Source organism: Rana temporaria, chromosome 1, assembly GCF_905171775.1.
Source record: "Rana temporaria chromosome 1, aRanTem1.1, whole genome shotgun sequence".
Lineage (NCBI taxonomy): Eukaryota > Metazoa > Chordata > Amphibia > Anura > Ranidae > Rana > Rana temporaria.
The window spans coordinates 29,864,541-29,889,783 of record NC_053489.1 but is presented as its reverse complement, the minus strand read 5'-3'; positions in this window follow the sequence as shown (position 1 = coordinate 29,889,783).

Here is a 25,243-nt window from a genome sequence, read left to right as displayed (position 1 = left end):
AAGCATAGTTATGCTTGTACTCACTTGTATGGATTTTGTAGGCATCCACAATGATATTCGGCGATAAATGAAGATTTATAAAAATTCGTCCAGTACAGTTCCATTTTGCTTGTGGGCATTGTGAAACCCACAAGCAAATACTTCTGGGAATCGGTGAATGCTGATATCCCAGCATTCACCGCTCTATCCCGCGCATAGGCAATTTTGACGGCTAGCAGCGCCGTCAACATTTCTCGGTTGCCATCACAACGGCGGCGTCATGAAAAGTGCACTCCCCGTTGTGAGGGTATGCACAGGTTCTTCTGCAATGGCTTCCTTATCTCAGCGTCTCCAGGTGTATAATGGCAGATTTCACCTGTTTGCCAACAATTAAAATGGCGGAATTGGATCCGCCCTCATCACGTGACCGGCTGCAGGAGTCACGTGACAAGTAAAATCACGCGATATTTCGTCGTTTTGCCTTATGAATCGTCCGTCTCCTGGGACGATTGACGCTGTGCTCCCAGGAGACATTGCAAACACTGGGGCAAACACTGGGGCGCTGAGAGATGAAGCGACACGCCCACTCCCGCGGGAGGAAAACCAGGAAGTGCCTGCTAGTCAGGATTAAAGGTATTACAATGGTGTATAAAATTATTGATAGCAAACTTTTTATATACACACTGATCCGCTCTGATTAAGCAGTATTTCGATTTAGGGTGAACCTCCGCAGTTTGTGAATGTATAGATGCTCTAAACAGCACCAACTAATTCAGAAGGATTAGGCCTCATGTACAGCCATGGCCAAAAGTTTTGAGAATGACACAAATACTAATTTTCACAAAGTCTGCTGCCTCAGTTTTTGAGATGGGAAATTTCATATACTCCAGAATGTTATGAAGAGTGATCAGACGAATTGCAATTAATTGCAAAGTTCCTCTTTGCATGAAAATTAACTTAATCCCATAAAAAAAAATTCCACTGCATTTGTGAAGAAGGCTTCAGGGTGCCCAAGAAAGTTCAGCAAGCGCCAGGACCATCTCCTAAAGAGGATTCAGGATCGGAGTGCCACCAGTGCAGAGCTTGCTCAGGAATGGCAGCAGGCAGGTGTGGCGAAGACTTTTGGAAGATGGCCTGGTGTCAAGAAGGGCAGCAAAGAAGCCACTTCTCTTCAAAAAAAAAACACATCAGGGACAGATTGATCTTCTGCAGAAAATATGGTGAATGGACTGCTGAGGACTGGGGCAAAGTCATATTCTCTGATGAAGCCTCTTTCCGATTGTTTGGGGCATCAGGAAAAAGGCTTGTCCGGAGAAGAAAAGGTGAGCGCTACCATCAGTCCTGTGTAATGCCAACAGTAAAGCATCCTGAGACCATTCATGTGTGGGGTTGCTTCTCATCAAAGGGAGTGGGGGCCTCACTCACAATTTTTCCCAAAAACACAGCCATAAATAAAGAATGGTACCAAAACACCCTCTAACAGCAACTTCTTCCAACAATCCAACAACAGTTTGGTGAAGAACAATGCATTTTCCAGCACGATGGAGCACCGTGCCATGAGGCAAAAGTGATAACTAAGTGGCTCCGGGACCAAAAACTTTGACATTTTGGGTCCATGGCCTGGAAACTCCCCAGATCTTAATCCCATTGAGAACTTGTGGTCAATCCTCAAGAGGCGGGTCGACAAACAAAAACCCACTAATTCTGTCAAACTCCAAGAAGTGATTATGAAAGAATGGGTGGCTATCAGTCAGAAATTGGCCCAGAAGTTGATTGAGAGCATGCCCAGTCGAATTGCAGAGGTCCTGAAAAAGAAGGGCCAACACTGCAAATACTGACTCTTTGCATAAATGTCATGTAATTGTCGATAAAAGTCTTTGAAACGTATGAAGTGTGTGTAATTATATTTCACTACATCACAGAAACAACTGAAACAAAGATCTAAAAGCAGTTTAGCAGCAAACTTTGTGAAACCTAATATTTGTGTCATTCTCAAAACTTTTGGCCACAACTGTACACTGCTGCTGATAAACGGATGTTTAGGAGCAGTTGGGCATTTTTTTTTCAACTGCTCCTGAACTTTGCTCTATGTTATCTTATCAGTACATGTACACTGGTTTGTTTATAGTCTCTAGGCAGTTGTGTTTAGAGGCTTTTTTCTTGCATTTGAACATATCCCCCAGGACAATGTTTTGAACAGAGTGAAGATAGATTAGAACCCCTGTCAGGTTTAAGGCCCCATGCACACGAGAAGCAAATGCAAACACATGTAAACTCAAGTTTTCAAAGGCAAAAACCGGCGTTTAAAACGCCCATTTTTGCCGCGAATTTTGCCGCGTTTAGCGGCGTTTTACCGCGTTTGCGGCTATCAGTGTTTATAACAAAGACATTGTAGGCCCTCCCAATGCTTTGAAACGCAAAAACGTTTGCGTCTGAACCCAAAATTTTGCATCTGAAAAAACGAGCCTAAACCCAACTGCTTTAAAACGCCAAAAAACGTGAATGTGTGCATGGACACATAGAATAACATTAAATGTGTTCAGGGGCAGTTGAAAAAAATGCCCAAATGCCTCTGAACTCGAGTTTACCAGCGTCTCGTGTGCATGGGGCCTTATAGTCTCTAGGCAGTTGTGTTTAGAGGCTTTTTTTCTTGCATTTGAACATGTCCCCCAGGACAATGTTTTGGACAGAGTGAAGATAGATTAGAACCCCTGTCAGGTTTAAGGGCGTTTTGTAGCCTGAAGCCTGAGGCTATAAAACGCTAGAGGGGAAAAAATCCATCATTCTCTATGGTGATGGTTCACATCTCCAATCCAAAACGCCTGAAGCCGAACGCCTGAAGCTCAAACAAGTTCTGGACCCTTTTTTGTCGCGCGAATTCGGGCGGATTGGGGCGTTTTTGAACGTTTGTATTCCCATAGAAACGAATGGAAACGCTTGATTCAAGCGTCTAGCGCAGGGTTTCTCAACCAGGGTTCCATGGAACAGTTGGGTTCCTTCAGAAGTTGCTAGAGGTTCCTTGAGCAATGGTCAATTTCTGCCTCTCAGAGAAGTTCCCACTGACACCTTTGATCTTTTTAGCTATCTATAAAGTGGTAATTCTTCCCAATGACCATGAGTATAAGGAGCATTCTTCCCACTGACCATCACACTAATGTATCATGAGTTATAGATTTTTATTTTTTAGCAGGGGTTCCTCGAGACTGAAGAATTATTTCAAGGGTTCCTCGGTGTTGAAAAGGTTGAGAAAGGCTGGTCTAGCGCGACAACAAGCGTTTCTACAGGCGTTCTGTCGCTTTAATCTGTTCTTTGAAATAGAACATTCACCCAGGAAGAAGATAAAAAAAATCTACAAACATAGCAACAAGTGATGAAAGAGATGATAATTTTTCCTATTGGCTAAAATAAAAAACGGCGAAGTTCAAAAACGTCGGACAACGCTGTATGCAAACGTGCGAATACGCGTGACAAAACGCCAGAAAAAAACGACTGAAAATGCTACGCTCAGGTGTGAATGCGGCCTTATTGCTGTCTGTGCCCGTTAGGGAGATTTACCCTCTCTATTTGCCCTGATTACCATTATCATTGAAAGTAAAAAAATAAATAAAAATGTTTGGGTTGTCCACAGAAAGGTAATCAAGGGCAAATCTTCCAATGTTGGACGCTAGTTATGATGACCTGGGGAGCCCCATGGGATTCCCTCAAATTTGCCCGAATTTGAAAGGTTGTCCTCTTTCTTCCTGTTTTGGCTATGGGACTGGAAGTGAAAGGAGATCTCCCCTATTTGACACGGATGACAAAAAATTTAATAAACTGACAGGGGTTGTGACCCCCCCCATGAACAAATCTGGATTACAGATAAATAGGTATTTTAACTTATCTGCACTTTTTTCTCTTTTCTTTTTTTCCAAGGTGTTCTGACTTCTAACCTAGGGGGTAGACTGGTATTTATTAAGTTGGCCTCCATGTTATCCAATTCGTTTTCGAAATATCTACAAAAATTCTATGGTTCTGCTTAATCAGGTTAAGGGATGCAAAAAAAAAAAAAAATATGAACTTGTTAGAAAGAAAGTTATATTTTTGCAACAGTGAATTTTTACACCATGGGAAATGTTCTTTATGAAAACTGAACCATTAAGAGAAATTACAGAGAAAGATTGTGAAAACTAATGAAAAACATACATCTTTTGCACAGGCTATATTCCCCCTAGAAAACATAAAAGTATTAACTTTGACAGATTCTGGTCTGTATTATAAAATAACATAAAAGTGGAATTCTCAGTATGTGCATATTTATGACTCATTCTTCAAGTAGGAATGCAAGGACGGGTGGCGAAAACATAAATATTGTGATTTTTTTTATTTTTTCTGTCCAAGCATCATTTTACATGCTGTGAATTCATTATTAGTCTTTATAGTCAACGTTGCTGTCCTTTTTATCTTCCTCAGAAATTTGCATAAAGATAAATACAAATTCAATGAGTTTAACTTACAAAACAAAAGGAGTACAGTAAAAATGATAAATTATATTACTTAGGGTCATTGGAAGCTACCAGTTTGAAATCTTTTCCTCAAAAGCATAGAAACATATGAGGCAACAGTGCTGTTATATTTACTGAATCTCAATGAATATTTCCATGGAATTCAAAGGGTTTTTCGAAGAAAACAAGCAATGCCATCAAATTGTCTGACTTTGGGTTGCTATAATTTAGATTATATTGGCCAGCTATGGAATCACAGGGCCAGATTCACAGATATCTGCGGCGGCGTAACGTATTGTCTTTACGTTACACCGCCGCAAGTTTTCAGCACAAGTGCCTGATTCAAAAAGCACTTGAGTGTAAACTTACGGCGGTGTAACGTAAAGCCGTCCGGCGCAAGCCCGCCTAATTCAAATGGGGCGTGTACCATTTAAATTAGGCGCGTTCCCGCGCCGAACGTACTGCGCATGCTCCGTTTTAAAATTTCCCGCCGTGCTTTGCGCGAAATGACGTCGCCCCGACGTAATCTTTTGAATGGCGACGTGCGTAACGTACTTTCATATTCCCGGACGTCTTACGCAAAAAAAAAAAAGAATTGAAATTCGACGCGGGAACGACGGCCATACTTTAACATGGCTGGTCCAAATGTAAGCCATAAAAAAGCAGGCTTATATTTGCGACGGGAAAAACCGACTAGCGACGACGTAACGAACGCGCGTACCTCCGTGGATCGCCGTAAAAGCTAATTTGCATACCCGATGCTGGAAAACGACGCGATCTCCACCTGAAGTATTGCATCCTAAGATCTGAAGGAGTACGAAGCCGTACGCCTGTCGGATCTTAGCCAAATGCCGTCGTATCTTGTTTGTGAATCACAAATAAAGATACGACGCGGCAAATTTGAAAGTATGCCGGAGTATCAGCAGATACTCCGGCGTACTTTTTCTGTGAATCTGGCCCACAATATCTGAATAGTTGGGTTTCAGTAGCAGATATTTCCTGTAGAAGTAACTGTGAAAATGTATTTTAAAATGTAAAGTCCCATTCCCAATTGAGGGTTTTATTTTACAAATAAAAACCTGGAACAGGGACAACATTCCTCAAAACATGAATGGTGTTAAAGATTAACCCCTTCCATACAGAGCATTTTAACCCCCTTCCTGCCCAGACCAATTTTTAGTTTTCAGCGCTGTTGCACTTTGAATGATGATTGCGCGGTCATGTAACACCGTACCTAAATTAAATCTTTATGTTTTTTTTCCCCACAAATAGAGCTTTCATTTGGTGGTATATGATCATCTCAGCGGTTTTTATTTTTTGCGCTATAAACAAAAGAGGAGCGACAATTTTGAAAAAAAAACACAATGGGCCAGATTCACTTTCAAATTTGCCGCGTCGTATCTTTATTTGTAATTCACAAAAAAGATACGACGGCTTTTTGCCTAAGATCCGACAGGCGTACGGCTTCGTACACCTTCGGATCATAGGTGTAATTTTCCGGGGGGCGCTGGGTGGAGTTTGCGTTGTTTTCCAGCGTCGGGTATGAAAATTAGCTGATTACGGCGATCCACGAAGATACACGCGTTCGTCGCAATCTCTTACGTTGTTGCTAGTCGTTTTTTCCTGTCGCAAACTTAGGCCTGCTTTTTCATGGCTTAGATTTAGAACAGCCATGTTAAAGTATGGCCGTCGTTCCCGCGTCAAATTTCCATTTTTTTTTTTTGTGTAAGACGTCCGGGAATACGAAATTACGTTACGTACGTCGCCGTTCAAAAAACACGTCGGAGCGCCGTCATTTCGCGCAAAGCACGTCGGGAAATGTTCACACGGAGAACGTTCGGCGCGGGAACGCGCCTAATTTAAATGGTACACGCCCCATTTGAATTAGGCGGGCTTGCGCCGGACGGCTTTACGTTACACTGCCGTAAGTTTACACGCAAGTGCTTTGTGAATCAGGCACTTGCGCTAAAAACTTGCGGCGGTGTAACGTAAAGACGATACATTACGCCGCCGCAGATAACTGTGAATCTGGCCCAATATTTTTTACTTTTTGATTTAATCAATATAAAAAAAAATTTAAATATATTTTTTTCCTCAGTTTAGACCGATACGTATTCTTCTACATATTTTTGGTAAAAAAAAAAAAAACGCAATAAGCGTATATTGATTGGTTTGCGCAAAAGTTATAGCGTTTACAAAATAGGGGAAAGATTTAAGGCATTTTTATTTATTATATATTTTTACTAATAATGGCGGCGATCTGCGTTTTTTTTTTGTGACCGTGACATTGTGGCGGACATATCGGACACTTTTGACACGTTTTTGGGACCATTCACATTTATACAGCGATTAGTGCTATAAAACTGTACTGATTACTGTGTAAATGTGACTGACAGGGAAGGGGTTAACACTAGGGGGCGCTGAAGGGGTTAATATATTCCCTGGGAGTGATTCTTACTGTAGGGGGAGGAGGAATCACAAGGGGAGGAGACCGATGGGTGTTCCTCTGTACTGGGAACACGCATTGGTCTCCTCACCTCTGACAGGAGGTGGATCTATGTGTTTACACACACTCCTGCCGTGATGGCCGGCAATCACGGGTGCCCGCTGGCCAGTGCGGCCACTGGGCACGCGCACCGGGTCACGAGCGCTGACACTAGCGAGCGCACCCTAGATGGCCAGGAAAAAAAGACGTCTTATAAAGTCCACCCGGAGGAAGGGAGGGTTTCTGCCGGCATCATATTATTATGGCCTGGTAAGGAAGGGGTTAATATTTGTTTTTAGGTAGTAGTAGTTAGTCATATGCAACTAAACTTGTTCTATGATATTGAAGATACATAACCACTAATTAAACTTTCTTTTAAGGGAATGTTGAAAGCATATTCCGCATAGGCACTTGGATAAACAAGATAGGCCATACTGTACAACTGGTACAACATGTATATTGGGGAGGCACAATTCAACAAATGCAAGATGGAGCTCTTTAGGTCATGGTCTCGACTTTGATGTGATAAATAACAACCGACCCATGTTTCATGGCACCACAGTGATTAAATTATATAAATTAGAACTGTGGTTTCACACATTTTTACTCCCTCCAGTCTTGAAAAATAAGCATCAATCTGGACGCAGGGGCAATTGGATTAAGTTGACTTAGGCTGGACATAGATGTATCGAAATTCAAGTTTTGATCCATCGATGGATCAAATTTTTAATTTTGATCAATTGATGGGTCGAAATTCTAATTTCAATCCATTTATGGGTAGGCTGGCTGTACAGAAGTAGATCTCTTGATCGACAATAGCCCTGTGTCACCTTGAAAATGTGTATGGGGGAAATGATTCATATAGTTTCGTTCACCCCGCTGGTTGAACAAAAGAAAATAAATCAGTGGTTCTCAACCCTGTCCTCAAGTACCCCCAACAGGCCATGTTTGCAGGTTTTCCATTATGTTTGAAGTAAATTATGGAATAATATACAATAAATAAACTATATAATTATTCTTCCGAAATGTGGTTTACGGATTTCCTCTATCTATTGCATATATATATTAACTTGTCTATTCCCATAGTTAGCTAGTCTATTAAAACTCTGCTAAGCATAATGATATAATGTTAGCTATGAAAACAAACACATCTGCTTAGTAAAACAATATCTTTCATTTATTTCCCAAGAAAATAGGAATATGCTAACATCAAAAACTAAACAGTTGAATATCAAAAATACTTATCACAATCCTTTAGACATAGGCTCATCGCCGGGGCTCTGGATGGCAAAAGAGGGCCAGAGCCATGAGGCTTAGGCCCAAAGCCAGGATCCAGAGCAAGGGAAAAGGGACTATTTATCTTGTGTGTGCCCTTTTTACACATACATTCACACCCACTTGTAATGACCCCCACTTGCCTCCTGTCCAATAAGATATTGCCAAGAGGTACTTTCCTAATGTGTTTGTCTACTGTGGTTTGTTAATAAATACGTCAACTGTTTAAGAGCAACGACCGGAGTGCGGATCATCTTTTCCTCATTGCCAAGAGGTAGTCCTTTTCAATAGATTATATTACTGCCCATCTTGCCGTACTGGCCTCTAGGGGCAGCATTGTGCATGTATCATCTCCAGGAGCTTGTTGACCTTTTGAGCTTTGTCATCAATCATCCTGGCAGCCATTGCTCTCTTTTAAGCTTATTTGCATACCAGGTGGGCTTGGGCCAAGCCCTTGTTAAACTTGCTAATTTTCAGATGCACATTCTGATGTGCTAAAAATCTTTGATGTTAACTTGTTACCTTACAACTTGGGGCCATCTGCCTGTATAAACCAGAAAGCGAAATTCCAGAACCATGATATTAAACCATGTTGCCTTCCAACAATGTTGCACGTGTGATTTAAATCAGGGTCAATGGTTTGGTATTTTGGACAGCTACTTTATCTAAGAGAAACTCCCAAAACTTGGCCTGTTGGGGGTACTTGAGGACAGGGTTGAGAACCACTGCTGTACATGATTTATTTTCTTTTGTTCAACCAGCGGGGTGAACGAAAGTATATGAATCATTTCCCCATACACATTTTCAAGGTGAATGGGGGCATCCCTCCCACAGGGCTATTGTCGATCAAGAGATCTACGTCTGTACAACCAGCCTATCCATAAATGGATTGAAATTAGAATTTTGACCCATCAATGGATCGAAATTCGAATTTCGACCCATCAATGGATCAAAATTAAAAATTTGAGGAGCTGCGGTGGCTCAACGCGATTGGCACTGCGCTGACAAGCCATTCACCTCTGCAGCTAGGGGTTCGGATCCCGGTCTCGGCTACATGTGAATTGAGTTTGGTGTTCTCAGCCCGGCTCCCGGTGGGTGTGCTGTGCGAGGTAAGCCTGCGCTTAGTACGCCCACCCATCCCCACAAAAACCACCACACTTACACGCACTCGAAATTGGGTTAACATGCACGCACTTTGACCACGCGGTCTCTAAAAAGAGAGGCGAAGGACTAACGGGGCTGGTTGAGCGGGCTAGATCCTCTCAGTCCCTCTGCCCCGTTGGGCTTCAAAGCGGAGCAGGTAGGGTGGGCTGTGTGGGAGGACCCCCTCACACACCTGCCATTGCCACCCAGGGCATGGAGAAAGATGGCAGATTGCCTCTGGGGGAGGCCTGCCTACTCCCAACTCCTGCAGTCCGGCTCCTCTCTCGAGTACACGCACAAAATACACTTAAAAAAAAAAAAGGTAAAGAATTTTTTTTTTTTAAATGGATCAAAACTTGAATTTCGATACATCTATGTCCAGCCTAAGTCAACTTAATCCAATTGCAATTGCGTTCAGATAGATGCCTATTTTTCAAGACTGGAGTGAGTAAAAATATGTGAAACCATAGTTCTAATTTATATAATTTAATCACTGTGGTGCCATGAAACATGGGACGGGTGTTATTTATCACATCAAAGTCGAGACCATGACCTAAAGAGTTCCATCTGGCATTTGGTGAATTGTGCCTCCCCAATATACATATTGTACCAGTTTACTTAGTAATAAGCACTCCTTATGTTCTCCTTCGAGCAAGGTAGTTGCCCCAACACAAGAAAATATTCCACAATTGTCAAGATTTTGCATTCATATTTTGAATTTGGGCAGTTGAGCATGGATATTTGCAGCATTGTGCACCATTGCCAGATTTAAACGTTGTACCATTTGGGGTTAACTGTATGTGTGTCCTTGTGTCTACCCCCACAGAGACGTTATCAAATAAGGGGGCACAACTGATGTCTTTATAATTGTGACTGCTATACACTTTAGGTGAACAATTTTTTGCTCCTTTTAGGGACACAGATATCGCATATGGCCTTAATTTATCTCAGGATATCTATGACATTTAAGTGACCCCGCCTAATATGAGAAAAGTGCTCAGCTGCACATCCCCTCAGATAATATAGCTTTATATACACTATCCGAAATGTTCTAAAATGGACTGTGTGTGCAATCAAATGCAAGCTTGCAGAGGTATTGTTCTCTTGTGGGACATTTGGCCTATCCTTTTGTTTCTATAAACAGAAGTTATCAATGCACATAAAGACTTTTCCATTTTTATCTCTGTAATATCAGATTTCTGCTAACATAGCACACTTTCTTGAATCAATTTAGATATTAAATTTCATACCCTTTTCTGAATGCTTAAGCCCTGTACACACGATCGATATCTGATGGAATCTAATTCGATGGGTTTTTTCATCGGATATCCGATGAAGCTGACTTTCATCAGTCTTGCCTACACACCATCAGTTAAAAATCTGATCGTGTCCAACGCGGTGACGTAAAACACAACGACGTGCTGAGAAAAATGAAGTTCAATGCTTCCGAGAATGCGTCGACTTGATTCTGAGCATGTGTGGATTTTTGACCGAAGGATTTCCCCTCAGACGATCGTTTTTTTCTATCGTATTTTTAACCATAAGAAAAATGTAAAACAGGTTCTATTTTTTTTCACTGATGGATAAAAAAACAATGGGGCCCACACACGATCGGTTTGTCCGATGAAAACGGTCCATCGGTCCGTTTTCATCAGACGAACCGATCGTGGGTACAATGCTTTATTCTCTACCTGCTGTTGTATGATTCTGCATGCTTAAAAGTTAGCAAATGATAACAGCTATGTGAAGTGAAGACTTTTTTACAACCACTTATGACACTGAGGCTGGTAGTCACTTTGGCAAGTACACAGATATCCTATTTGTTGCTAGGGACGAGCTTCACCCAAAAGGGGAAGTTCCACTTTAAGGCCTCCTCCCCAACTCCTGGAGGGAGGGAGGGAATAAGTACCCAATTCTGACATGGAATAAAGCAATACACATTGAAAACAATAGTCCATTACAGTAGCCAAAGTCAGAGAGCCGTTGGGAAATGGTCAACTTTGGAGGGACCTAATGCCGCATACAAATGTGGAATTTCAAAAGGGATGGACAGCCGCACTCCAAAGGAACTTCAAAAGTTGTCTTTATTGGTAAAAATGGACATGCATCACAGAATACAGCCAAAAAGAGGGACAGCCGACGCGCTTCACACTAGTTCAGTGCTACTAAGCAGGGCTGCTGTTAGAAATCACGGAGCCCCATCCAGCCTACCTGGCAGGGCCCCCCTCAATTATATCAAAACACCATTTTCACTTAAAATATACTAAAGTCATTCTTAGCGGACACAAAAGATAACAGAGAAGCTGTGTGAATTAGCCCTTTTTTAAATAGTTTTTTACATTTTTAAACAAAAACATTTTATATATATTTCTTGTAAAAATTTTACATTTTTTTTCCAAGAATTGAATTTAATTTTACAAGGGATTAAAACAATACAGGGTTACAATTTGTTATTTTTTTTAATGGGACAGGGAAGCCGGCAGCTGTGTCTGTGTCTCTCCCTGCAGCAGCTGAAAGTCAGTGGGAGGGAGAGAAACTGTTTTTTAGTTGCTGCAGAGAGTCACATAGGGCATCCTGTAATTGCCCCTCCATCCAACCGCACTGATTCCCTCTACTGTTTGGGCCCCCCTGTGAGCCTGGGCCCCCTACAGGAGGACTGGTGGTCCCCCCCTATCAGCGGCCCTGACAGTAGCTGCGTTTGATGGCACAGTGGCTGCTATTTATGGCACAGTGACGGGAATTGATGGCACAGTGGCTGCGTTTGATGGCACAGTGGCTGGTTTGATGGGCACAGTAGCTGCAATTGATGTTTTTTTTTCTGTTTGTTTTCGCCCCCCCCCCCCCCAAATTGAGCACCAGCCGCCACTGGATATGGGGGTGACTAGGTACATATTTGGAGATCCTGGCTGGGACCAAGTACCAACGAGTCAAGACGTTGTAGTTAGTTGCCACAATATTTTGAGAAGAGGACTTTGTAGGTGTGATTCCAGTCTACTCCATCCAGTGTGATCAGAACAAATATTCTTCTATTTTTGTTTGTTAATGGTCGCGGTGTACTTGTAATGCAACAGATTCTTCATCTGAACAAGCACTTTTTATTTTCTTTCATAACGCAAGTAATTAAACTCCTTCCTTAAATCAAGTTTCTAACCGCCATATTTTATCACGAGCCGGTATTTTTATTCCTGTAGAATATGAAACAAGTCTAGCACGCTTTTCGAATTAAATTTTATATTTTATTTTATATTGGACATTTTCATAATGTTGCACAAACGTACCTAATTTTAGCTGCCTACCTAGTAGATTTTTTATTTATTTTTTGTTTGTTTTTTACAGCTCTGCTGTGCGCTGTTTTGCAAGTATTATAAATAAAACCAAAGGCAAAAAGATAAGGTGACAATGATGAAGTGACGACCAGCAAAAGAAAACAAGCGCAGTTTCTTTATGCACGTTATGGATCTTTTTTCCCTACTAAATGAGGCAGATGTAATTACAACAATACCTTAAATGTCAGAGATGTGCCAGCACTAAATATCAGTAAAGGAAATAGCAGCTATTTTCTAAACATTTGCATGCAAATATACTACATGTTTTCAAAAGCTTCTGTCAAAGAGGAAGGATTGCTCGCTCAGTGGAGTATAGGCTGTATTATCTTTGTCATTAACATATTAGACATACATTTCACATGTGACAACATTATTTCTTAAAGCAGAACTCCTGTAAAAAAAAAGTTAATAACTCAATAAAGCTAACAGTACTTCTTTTCTGCCACTAGATGTCCTCACTGAATCAAATGGATGACAGCCAGCATAAAACTCACTTCCTCTGAACCCAAACTGTCATAGGTCTGCCCTCCGCCTGTGACTTCCCTTTATCCCAATGCTCGCTCCTCATATCAGTGTGCTCTTTGTCAGCACATAAACTGATTATCACACGAAAAAAAAGTAAGAAAAACAACGGCCAATTTACAACCAACAAGCGCTCCTGCAGTGGTCAATTCAAGAATATAAACACCCTAACTGGGTGTAAGAGAAAAACGTCAATTAAAACTTACAGCAGCTACCATAAAACTAGCCCTAGGACGAGCACACAAACTTACAGTCAAAAAGAGCCCAGGCAGCTCTATAATCGCTAAAAAAATTAATTACTGTATATACTCGAGTATAAGCCGACCCGAATATAAGCCGAGGCACCTAATTTTACCACAAAAAAATGGGAAAACTTATTGACTCGAGTATAAGCCTAGGGTGTCCATCTGCATGCCTCACTTTGCTTCAGTGTGTCCATGTGCATGCCTCACTGTGCCCATGCCTCACTGTGTCCATGCCTCACTGTGCCCATGCCTCACTGTGTCCATGTGCATGCCTCACTGTGCCCATGCCTCACAGTGTCCATGTCTCACTGTGCCCATGACTAGACTTACGTTTAACATGGAAATCTATGGAAGGGGTGCCCGGCTTTGAAAAATCGATGCTCCCTGGCCGTAGGTCCCCCAGACAACAAACTTTGCACACTTGTAGAGGAGAATGGGGCTACATGTGTGCCAAGTTCTGGGTCCAGGGGACCTATGACTGGCTGGTACCGGGTCCCCAAAGTCACCGGAGAAATTTCCGTTTAACATGTCTATGAAAGGGGTGCCGGGTTTGAAAAATCAGTGCTCCGCAGCCGTAGGTCCCCCGGACAGCACACTTTGTACACTTGTAGAGGAAGAGTGGGGCTACATGTGTGCCAAGTTTGGTACCGGGTACCGGTACCGGGTCCCCAAAGTCCGGGAGATCAGGCGCAAAAAGGTGACGCGAATATAAGCCAAGGGGGGCATTTTCAGCACAAAAAAATGTGCTTAAAAACTCGACTTACACTCGAGTATACGGTATATGTTTAAAATGTGTTTGAAATTAGCAAAGCATAAAAAACATGCATATTAGTCCATCAGCTATCTCTTTAAGGCAGGGTGATGTATATACATTCTGAAGTAAATAAGATAAGTCCAGTGGATTTCCAAATCAATATAGTTAGGCTGATGTCACCAACACCAATCGGGTGTTAGTGCCGTGTCCCCGAAAGGCGTGCTGGCGTCAATAATGTATGTCATATGGCTGACGCGTTTCGTCATTCATGACATCATCTGAGGGCGAAACGCATCAATGTGGAGCCAAACGATGTACATTATTGAAGCCAGCACACCTTTCGGGGGCATGGCACTAACTACCGCTGAAAAACATTCGCTGCGGGGAAGGAGACACTGTATAGTTACCCAATTGAGTCGGCTGACTCTATGTGAATTTTGTAGATATTTTATGTATATTTTGTAAGTGCAAATCCTAAAAAGGGGGAGTGGTTTTGAAGTAAAATAAAAGGTTTTAAAAGCTGGATTACGCTGTGGTATTTCCTCCTTGTTTCCTTTGAATGACACTCTGATTGTGAGATCCAGCTGTTCATCATTAACGGGACTCTGCAGCAGGGTGGGCCCCCTGCTAAAGTCCAGCTAAAAATACTGCCTGTCTCATTGAGGTCCCAGCTGCGCATATATGGGGGGCCCACCCTGCTGCTAACCATTTGAGAGCTGGAAGAACAGTTTCACTGAGGATCCGGTCTGGAGGTTTCCCTGAGGAAACTGTGCCTAAATCTGGAGGGACTCGGGAGACATCCAAGTCCCAGGGAAACTGTGAGTATGGATCTGAGAGAGGGATCCTAGTGACTGCTCCTGCTGTTAACCCATGGTGCACTGAGTTTAAGGCTTGCCTGCAGGGGCGTTGCTAGGTGGCAAAAAGCCAGAAGCCGGCACCTGGGGGGGGGGGGCACAGTGGAGTGGTGTTTTTTTTTTGGGCTGGGTGGTGGGGTTGTGTGACCTACCTGACACACATACACTGACATACATACACTGACCTACCTGAAATACATACACTGACATACATACACTGACCTACCTGACCTACATACACTGACCTACCTGACCTACATACACTGACCTACATACACTGACCTACATACACTGACATACATACACTGACCTACCTGACCTGTATACACTGACATACATACACTGACATACACACACTGACCTATCTGACCTACATACACTGACATACACTGACATACATACATTGACATACCTGACCTACATACACTGACATACATACACTGACCTACATGACATACATACACTGACCTACCTGAAATACATACACTGAAATACCTAACCTACATACACTGACCTACATACACTGACCTACCTGACCTACATACACTGACCTACATACACTGACATACACTGAAATACATACACTGACATACATACACTGACCTACTTGAAATACATACACTGACATGCCCCTGGTGACGGCTCTCTAAGCCGAAACGTGTCGGGTTCCACTTTACAGCATCCCATACTGCTTTTATAACTTTCATGTGATCACTTTCTATCCACTTATTTTTTTCTTATAAGAATTTTTAAATAAATCCTGTCACGTTTTTTTTTGCCTGCACCATCCGGAGCACTCGTTTGTTTCTTTCTTGTTGCTCTGTGAGCTCGTTGGAGTTTTTCTGGACTATTATTTCACACATCAGGTTGTGTGATCATTTCACTGATCCAGCATCACATTGTTTGTGGTCTTTACATGGACTTTTTCACATAATTTATGTAGCGGGGTCCTCGTGTCAGAATCTAATGACAGGCCATCCCTGCTGGAACTTTATTCACGCTTGTAAATATGTAAGATACCTTTAAGAAAGTTATGCATTGTGAGACTGCAAGTAGCAGGAGATATGGACTCCATTGACTCTTAGGAGAAACAGACTACACTTCTCACAATGCCCTGTGTTATTGGAACATGTGACAACTCTGCTCAGCCACTCAGAAGGATATGATATGGGATCTGCATCTTCTCCTGGGCAGAGCTGCTGAGGAGCACAGCCGTGCTGCTAGGCCAGAAGCCTGGGCCTAAATTCACTGAGAGACCAGCCATCCGGAAGGAAGCAATACTCCAGTATCCAGCCCGTGTTCCCGGAGAAATCGGAGAGGCAATCTAGCTGACAACTGAAACAGTGGAGAACCCTCATCCAGGATCTTTGTGCTGTGGAGCAGTGATTTATCAACACACCTTCTGAGAAGAACTCAGGCGGATCGGCCTGTCGGGTGAGAGAGCACATGCTCAGCTCGAAACTCTCCCTTTAGACAGTTAACCTAGTGCCACTCCACAGGCCGGAGACACGTGTTGGGCCTTCAGCTGAAGTTTAGAGGCCCCTTTTCACTGTTCATAGTTATTATACTGAAGTGACTGATGCTGGCTAGCGATCAGCTCACCAACGTTGCTGTTCAGGATACTTTGTTTAATCAATCTTCCCTTATAATTTACCACTTGTGGATTATAACTTTAACGTGCACCAACCGGCCGCAACGTGACTTTAGCTGTTTGCAGGACTGCCCGCTAGAGGGCGCTCGCGAGCATAGACTGCCTATCTTAAGTTTAAGTAATGGTACCATTCTTTAGTGTAGACCTGTTTTTCCTTATTAATGTCACTTGCTGATTTCCGCAAGGGCCCTTGCGAAATCATATTGTGTTGTTGCATAACAGTTCTCCATTTAATGATTTAAACTTATGCTTGTTTCTCTTTGAGTTCATATAAAGTAAACTCATTCTTTTTATTTAAATATATTCACTGTGTGGAGTGTATATTCTTGTCTGGAAGGACCGTCCATAACAGCAGGTAATTCTATTGTCATACATCACTGCATATTATGTGCTTGCTATTGTGACCCCAGCCCAGCAGAGGTCACAATATCTCACTCACTAGACTTCTGATGTGTCAAGGGAGGGTTCGAGCCAGTTAAATAGGGGTGAGCTAAGCCAAAAGAGAGTAGATCCCAAAACAACCAGCGGCTCCTTCGGGGGTATCGCTACATTTAGTTTTAATTTATATATGATATTTGATCTTATGTCACTATAAGTATTGGCACAACACACTTAGCGCTGCACTATTGTTCCCTACATTCACTGACATACCTGACCTACATGCACTGACCTACACTGACATACATACACTGATCTACACTGACATACATACACTGACCTACCTGACCAACATACACTGAAATACATACACTGACATACCCGACATGCATACACTGATATACATACACTGACCTACCTGAAATACATACACTGACATACCTGACCTACATACACTGACCTACCTGACCTACATACACTGACATACATACACTGACCTACCTGACATACATACACTGACATACCCAACCTACATACACTGACCTACCTGACTTACATACACAGACATACATACAGGGATGGACTGGCCATTGGGACTACAGGGAGTTTCCCGGTGGGCCGATGGCTCAGTGGGCCGGCTTCAGTGACAGTGGACCGCCTCCCCCCTCCGCTCCTCTGTCTCTCCCTCCCCGCAGCGCTCACCTCCTCTCCCTCCCCACAGCACTCACCTGGGGGGAACAAAGAAGCAGGGGGGACGACAGAGGAGCATGACAGATGACTCAACAGCTATGGCCTGAGAGTTTCTCACTTCTGCCTAATCTTGTCCCATAAGGGGGGGCACCGAACTGATTCTTTGTCCCGGGTGAAATAATGTCTAGCTTCCATACTGGTACTGCCTATAAGAGTACCAGTACCAGCCGTTCTACTCTAATAAATAGAACGGCTAGTGAAGGGGGAGAGGGGGCTTGGGTGGCCGGGGGTGCGGGAGTTGTCCGGCCGCCATGGGAGAGACCTGTGGGCCAGTCTCTATGAAGTCCAGGGCCAAATTTCTGTCCCAGTCCAGCCCTGCATACATACACTGACTTACCTGACATACATGCACTGACCTACCTGACATGCATACACTGACCTACACTGACATACATACACTGACCTACCTGACCAGGAGACAGACTTCATGTTTCCTGCAGCTCAGCTCAGCCATGGTGTTCGTTGTGCGGCGCACCCATTTTCATCACAGCAGACACTGGCAGCCAGAGGAGGAGAGGAGAGCCGGGGCGGCATTGTAATTCCTGCATTCTGGAGCTTTGCAGCGCCTATGATGGATGTCACACGTCCCACAGTCCCGGCATTGAACCAGTGGAATGTCCATCATAGGCGCTGCAGGCTGCAGAAGGCGGGACCTGCTATGTTACTCAGCCACACTCGGTTGCACTCGGTGGCACTTGGCGGCACTCGGGATAAGATTGGTCCGCACTCGGCGGCGGCGCTCTGGGCTTATAATTCAACAGTTGTTGCCTGACACCTGGGGCTTTTCTGGCGACCCATAGGCTCTAATAGGCAACCAAAAAGGTGAACAGCGAGCGCCATGCTGGGCGTTTTGTTAGGAAAGCAAATGAATATTTCAGCCTTGTTATAGGCTTACCTGTATGTAAAAGTGGTTTACAACCACTTTAATGCTGTTGTTTCTCTGCCTGTTGATCAGCCTAATGCCACGTTCACACGATCGGGAATTCCGACAACAAATGTCCGATGTGAGCATTTGGTCGGAAATTCCAACCGTGTGTAGGCTCCATCGAAAATTTGCTGTGGGAATTTCCGACCACAAAAATGTGAGAGCTGGTTCTCAAATTTTCCGACAAGAAAAGTTCTTGTCGGAAATTCCAATTGTTTGTATGCAGTTCCGACGTACAAAAAACATGCATGCTCAGAATCAAGCAGAAGAGCCAAACTGCCTATTGAACTTCATTAATCTAGGCTAGTCGTGCGTGTTGTACATCACCGCGTTCTTGGCGGTCGGAATTTTGGGTGACCGTGTGTATGCAACACAAGTTTGAGCCAACATTCCACCGTAAAAAAAATCCATGGTTTTCTAGTCGGAATTTCCGATCGCGAGTATGCGGCATAACTCTGTGGACTTACTGCCTTCTGCTAAGCCTCACTCCATTGTTTCTCTGCCTGCTGCCCAGTCTGAACCCAGTGCTTCCACCAATTGACTGGTCTGTGTCCACCAAACTATGCTTACATTACCATTTACAATAAAATAAATAAATAAAAGCCATACTGAGGCTCCTCATATCTGTGTAATAGGTATATACAGATCCAGGGAATAATATACAGTGGGGATCAAAAGTTTGGGCACCCCAGGTAAAAATTTGTATTAATGTGCATAACAAGGAAAGATGGAAAAATCTCGAAAAGGCATCAGATTACAGATTAGACATTCTTATAATATATCAAAAAAAGTTAGATTTTATTTCCATCATTTACACTTTCAAAATCACAGAAAACAAAAAAAATGGCGTCTGCAAAAGTTTGGGCACCCTGCAGAATTTATAGCATGCACTGCCCCCTTTGCAAAGCTGAGACCTGCCAGTGTCATGGATTGTTCTCAATCATCGTCTGGGAAGACCAGGTGATGTCAATCTCAAAGGTTTTAAATGCCCAGACTCATCTGACCTTGCCCCAACAATCAGCACCATGGGTTCTTCTAAGCAGTTGTCTAGAAAACTAAAACTGAAAATAGTTGACGCTCACAAAGCTGGAGAAGGCTATAAGAAGATAGCAAAGCATTTTCAGATGTCAATATCCTCTGTTCGGAATGTAATTAAGAAATGGCAGTCATCAGGAACAGTGGAAGTTAAAGCAAGATCTGTAAGACCAAGAAAAATATCAGACAAAGAGAAAAGCAATTCAAAACCCACGTTTGACTGCACGATCCCTCCAGAAAGATCTGGCAGACACTGGAGTTGTGGTACACTATTCCACTATAAAGAGATACTTGTACAAATATGGTCTTCATGGAAGAGTCATCAGAAGAAAACCTCTTCTACGTCCTCACCACAAAAATCAGCGTTTGAACTTTGCAAATGAACATATAGACAAGCCTGATGCATTTTGGAAACAAGTTCTGTGGACCAATGAGGTTAAAATATAACTTTTTGGCCGGACTGAGCAAAGGTACGTTTGGAGAAGAAAGGGCACAGAATTTTATGAAAAGAACCTCTGTCCAACTGTGAAGCATGGGGGGTGGATCAATCATGCTTTGGGGTTGTATTGCAGCCAGTGGCACAGGGAACATTTCACGAGTAGAAGGAAAAATGGATTCAATAAAATTTCAGCAAATTTTGGATGGTAACTTGATGCCATCTGTGAAAAAGCTGAAGTTAAAGAGAAGATGGCTTCTATAAATGGATAATGGTCCTAAACACACCTCAAAATCCACGGGTGATTACATCAAGAGGCGTAAACTGAAGGTTTTGCCATGGCCTTCACAATCTCCTGACCTCAACATAATTAAAAATCTATGGATAGACCTTAAAAGAGCAGTGCGTGACAGACAGCCCAGAAATCTCAAAGAACTGGAAGACTTGTGTAAGGAAGAATGGGCAAAGATACCTCAAACAAGATTTGAAAGACTCTTGGCTGGCTACAAAAAGTGTTTACAAGCTGTGATACTTGCCAAAGGGGGCAGTACAAGATATTAACTCTGCAGGGTGCCCAAACTTTTTCAGACGCCATTTTTTTGTTTTCTGTAATTTTTAAAGTGTAAATGATGGAAATAAAATCTAACTTTTTTGACATATTATAAGAATGTCTAATCTGTAATTTGATGCCTTTTGGATATTTTTCCATCTTTCCTTGGCTTCGTTATGCACATTAATACAAATTTTTACCTGGGGTGCCCAAACTTTCGATCCCCACTGTAAAGTCCTTATGAGAACCCCAGGAGAAAACTCGGCACTAACTTCTAAACCTCAATAGTAAGTTATTTATATCCAAAAACATGAAAAATATACTAACACAAATTGACACATTATACAACGAAAAATCATAATTGGGCAAATATTGAACAGACCAGCAGCTGCGAAGAACTCCTCCAGAACACTGCATAATAAACATTAGAATGTGATGATGGTAATATAACTAAACAAGAGTATATATTTCTTCAGATCTCCTAATTATCCTAGAAATATGTCAGTGCGAATCCTAGCTCAATAAAGTCCCTTTAGGAAGTGTAAACATTTTCTCTTGTTAATCACCAATATGGTAATTCTCATAGTCGTTTTTGGGAATGGAGAAAAGTCCCAATAGCAATGCATAAATCTTCAATAAGACCATATATCAGAGAAAATATTTTCGAAGATGCTGAAAAAAATCATCCACCATCCAAGGGGGGCACTTTTTACTTGTAATCCCTGTTGGAAGACTCCAAGACAGGCATGTACTGGCCATTGGGACTACAGGGAGTTTCACGGGCCGGTTTTGATGACAGACTGTCAAAGTAATGGCTGCACGGCCCATTAATTTGAGCACCGCTGTACTGCCTATAAGAGAAATAAAGTAGAACGACTAATGGGCAGTAAATAGGGGGGGGCTAGGGAAAAAATTCCATTTTGGAAATGCCGATCATCTGTGGCAATTCCAACGCGCAAAATTCCAACATATGCTTAGAAACATTGAACTTAATTTTCTCGGCTCGTCGTAGTGTTGTACGTCACTGTATTCTTGACGGTCAGATAACTTTTGTGTGACTGCGTGTAGGCAAGCCAAGCTTGAGCGGAATTCCGTCGGAAAGCCCATACAAGGTTTTTCCGACGGAAAATCCGATCGTGTACACGGCATTAGGGTTTACACATATTTTTACCCAATCCCTTTTGTATCAGCAATGAATAATCATACTGTGAAATTGACTGCAGGACCAAATTTGTGAGGTGGTGACTCAATGACCTATGGCTTGTCCGTGTTCCAACACTGGCCTGTGGGGGTATCACCACCTACAGGCAACAGTGGGAAAATGCTATCAGGCACAGCCACTGCCAGGACAGAGGCTAATTTAGAATAAATCATACAGTCTGAGCCACATTATCGGCTCAGACACCCACTAAATTAAACATAGCGCCCAGTCATTTGGGAGCAGGGCGCTACATACAAGTGGAATGAAATTTTCCGAGGTACAAACACACCTTTTTTTTAAAAAATAAAATAAGTAAACCTCCAGCCATCTCTGACATATTTATTTAAAGAAGGCGAAGAAAGCAAAATTTAAATTAAATGCAAGTCATTTTTCCTTGTCAGGAGCTGGCATTCACAGGATGTGGGGTCAAGGAACATTTTTCATTAAATGTAATTAAAAGCTTTTGAATTATGTGTTTGAAATAAATACACAGGCTTCCTATGGCTTCAACATTAGTATTCGATGTTTGGTGGGCGCATAGTAATTTTTCATGTGCTTTGACTCTACCTTGTCCTTTAATTAACCAAATTAATGCTGGGACAGATTTAACCCGTTTCATTTTATTTGTCTTCTCTCATAATAGAAAAGCCATAGCGATTATTAGTTAAGCATCCGCGTAGGAGTTTGTTTACCAAAAGACGAGAACAACATTCTTTCACCTATGCTCAGGGAACAAGAAACTTTTAGAAAGCCACTTGGATTGTTATTTTCAAGCAGCAAGAAGCTCCACTGAGATCGTGTAACTGTCTGCCGCCAGTTTTATTCTATGGAGGGAGATAAACAGCTCTAAAGTATTACTAAAGTTAGTTTTAGTTTTAGATAAATTGGAGAGGCATTAGAACACCTGTTAGGTTTCTACTGCCATCTGTGTGCCTATTGGGGGGGATTCACCCTCTCTATTCGTCCCTGTGACCAGGGGTGGACTGACAACTCATGGGGCCCCAGGGCAATAGAAGATTATGGGGCCCCCGGGCTTACAGATGGCCACCATCACAGGAGGCAGGGCAGCTAAAATCTCAGGATTTTTACATCAAAAGCATGTCGGTTTCGGACATATCAGGGACAGATGTAAAAAGAACACAGATTTTTACATACTGTCCCTTGTTTTATTGAGCCTGGCAACCCTGATGGGGCCCCCTAGTGACATGGGGCCCCCTAGTGGCATGGGGCCCTCAGGCAGTGCCCGAGAGTCCCAATGGTCAGTCCACCCCTGCCTGTGACAGACCTCCGTACTCAAGATGAGTCTGTCCACCGTATCGCTCCTCTGTCCGGTACCACACAATCCAAGACCCCTTAGCTTTCCCAGTCACTAGTCGTAGCTCAGTGTAGGGTAAGACCTCTTTCACACGGAGCGGACCGTCTTTATGTCCGCTCCGTGTGTCTCCGTCGGCTCAGTGGAGATCCCCGCTGAGCTGTCGGCGGACAGGGCGGTCCCCGCACACAGTGCAGAGACCGCCCTGTCTCTCCTCCGCTCTCCCCTATGGGGAATCGGATGCAGACGGACCGTCTGTCCGTCTGCATCCGATCCGTTCCACCGGACGGAAGAAAAATAGGGTTTTCTTCCGTCCGAAAACCGGATCCCGACGGATGCGGACGTTAGCGGATGCTCCATCCGCTAACGGACGCGATCCCATAGGGATAAATTACAAGTCCGTTAACGGACTTGTAAAAGCGGACGGACGGAGCGGACGTGTGAAAGGGCCCTAAAACATCAGACAGTTTATTAGAACCAGAATACAAGTCTTATATACAGTTGAGGAGGAGGTTCCTACCTCCTGCTCATATTACTCTAACGATACAGCTGTAATCAGAAACATAAATTAACATGAGCTAATTAACTAATCCCTTAAAGGGGAAGGGGGGGAGAGAGGGAAGGGGAAGTAAGAGAAATAATCGGAGGGTGCTCTTGAGATGGAGGGGGGGTAATGTATATGATGTTGGTTTGATGTATTTTTATGTTTGTATGGTGCAGTTTTTTATATTTTTCTTTTTGTCCCTACTGTTTCTGTGTTTTTTTTTGTATGTGTTGTAACTTGTTATAATAAAGAAAATAAACAATTATAAAAAAAACCGAATCACTTAACCACTTCCCTACCGGCCCATAGTAAAATGACGTCCACAAAGAACCTCTGCCGTTCAGAGTGGACGTCCTGGGCTTTGTGGGGGGGATATCTGAATGATGCCTGCAGCTAGAGGCATCATTCAGATATCCTTCTCTTGTGCCGGCGATTCTGCACAACGTAAGAACGATCATAGCGGCGGTTCCGCCGCTAGATCGTTCTTACAGGCGGCAGGAGGGGACATCCCCCCCTCCCGCCGCCATCCGGTGCTTCTCCGGGCTCTCCCGTGCCATCGGGGGCCCGGAGAACGAATCGTCCGGCGCTCGCAGGAAGCATAGAGATGACTGGTGACCAGATGGTCACCAGTCATCTCTATGACCGTCGGAGGACCCGGGCGCGATGTGATGACGTCACGCCCGGGTCCCCGTAAGTAAACAAAGCCGCGATTGCGGCTGCTAAGCAACGGTAAACATGAGATCGGTGATTTTTTTTTCACCGATTTCATGCTTTCAGGCCTGGAGGAGAGATGTGGGGTCTTATTGACCCCGCATCTCTCCATAAAGAGTACCTGTCACACACATTCCTATTACAAGGGATGTTTACATTCCTTGTAATAGGAATAAAAGTGATAATAAAAAAATAAAATAAAAAAAAGTGTAAAAAAAGAAATAAATATGTAAAAAAAAAAAAGAAATACATTTTAACGCCCCTGTCCCCAGTAGCTTGCGCGCAGAAGCGAACGCACACGCCGACATATGTAAACGCCGTTTAAACCACATATGTGAGGTGTCGCCGCGTGCGTTAGAGTGGCAGCAACAATTCTAGCACTAGATCTCCTCTGTAAATCTAAACTGGTAACCTGTAAAAAATTTCAAAGCGTTGCCTATGGAGATTTTTAAGTACCAAGGTTGGCGCCATTCCATGAGTGTGCGCAATTTTAAAGCGTGACATGTTAGGTATCTATTTACTCGGTGTAACATAATCTTTCATATTTTACAAAAAAATTGGGCTAACTTTACTGTTTTGCTATTTTTTTAATTCATGAAACAATTTTTTTCCAAAAAAAAGGCGTTTGAAAAATTATTGTGCAAATACTGTGCAGAATAAAAGGTTTCAATGACCGTCGTTTTATT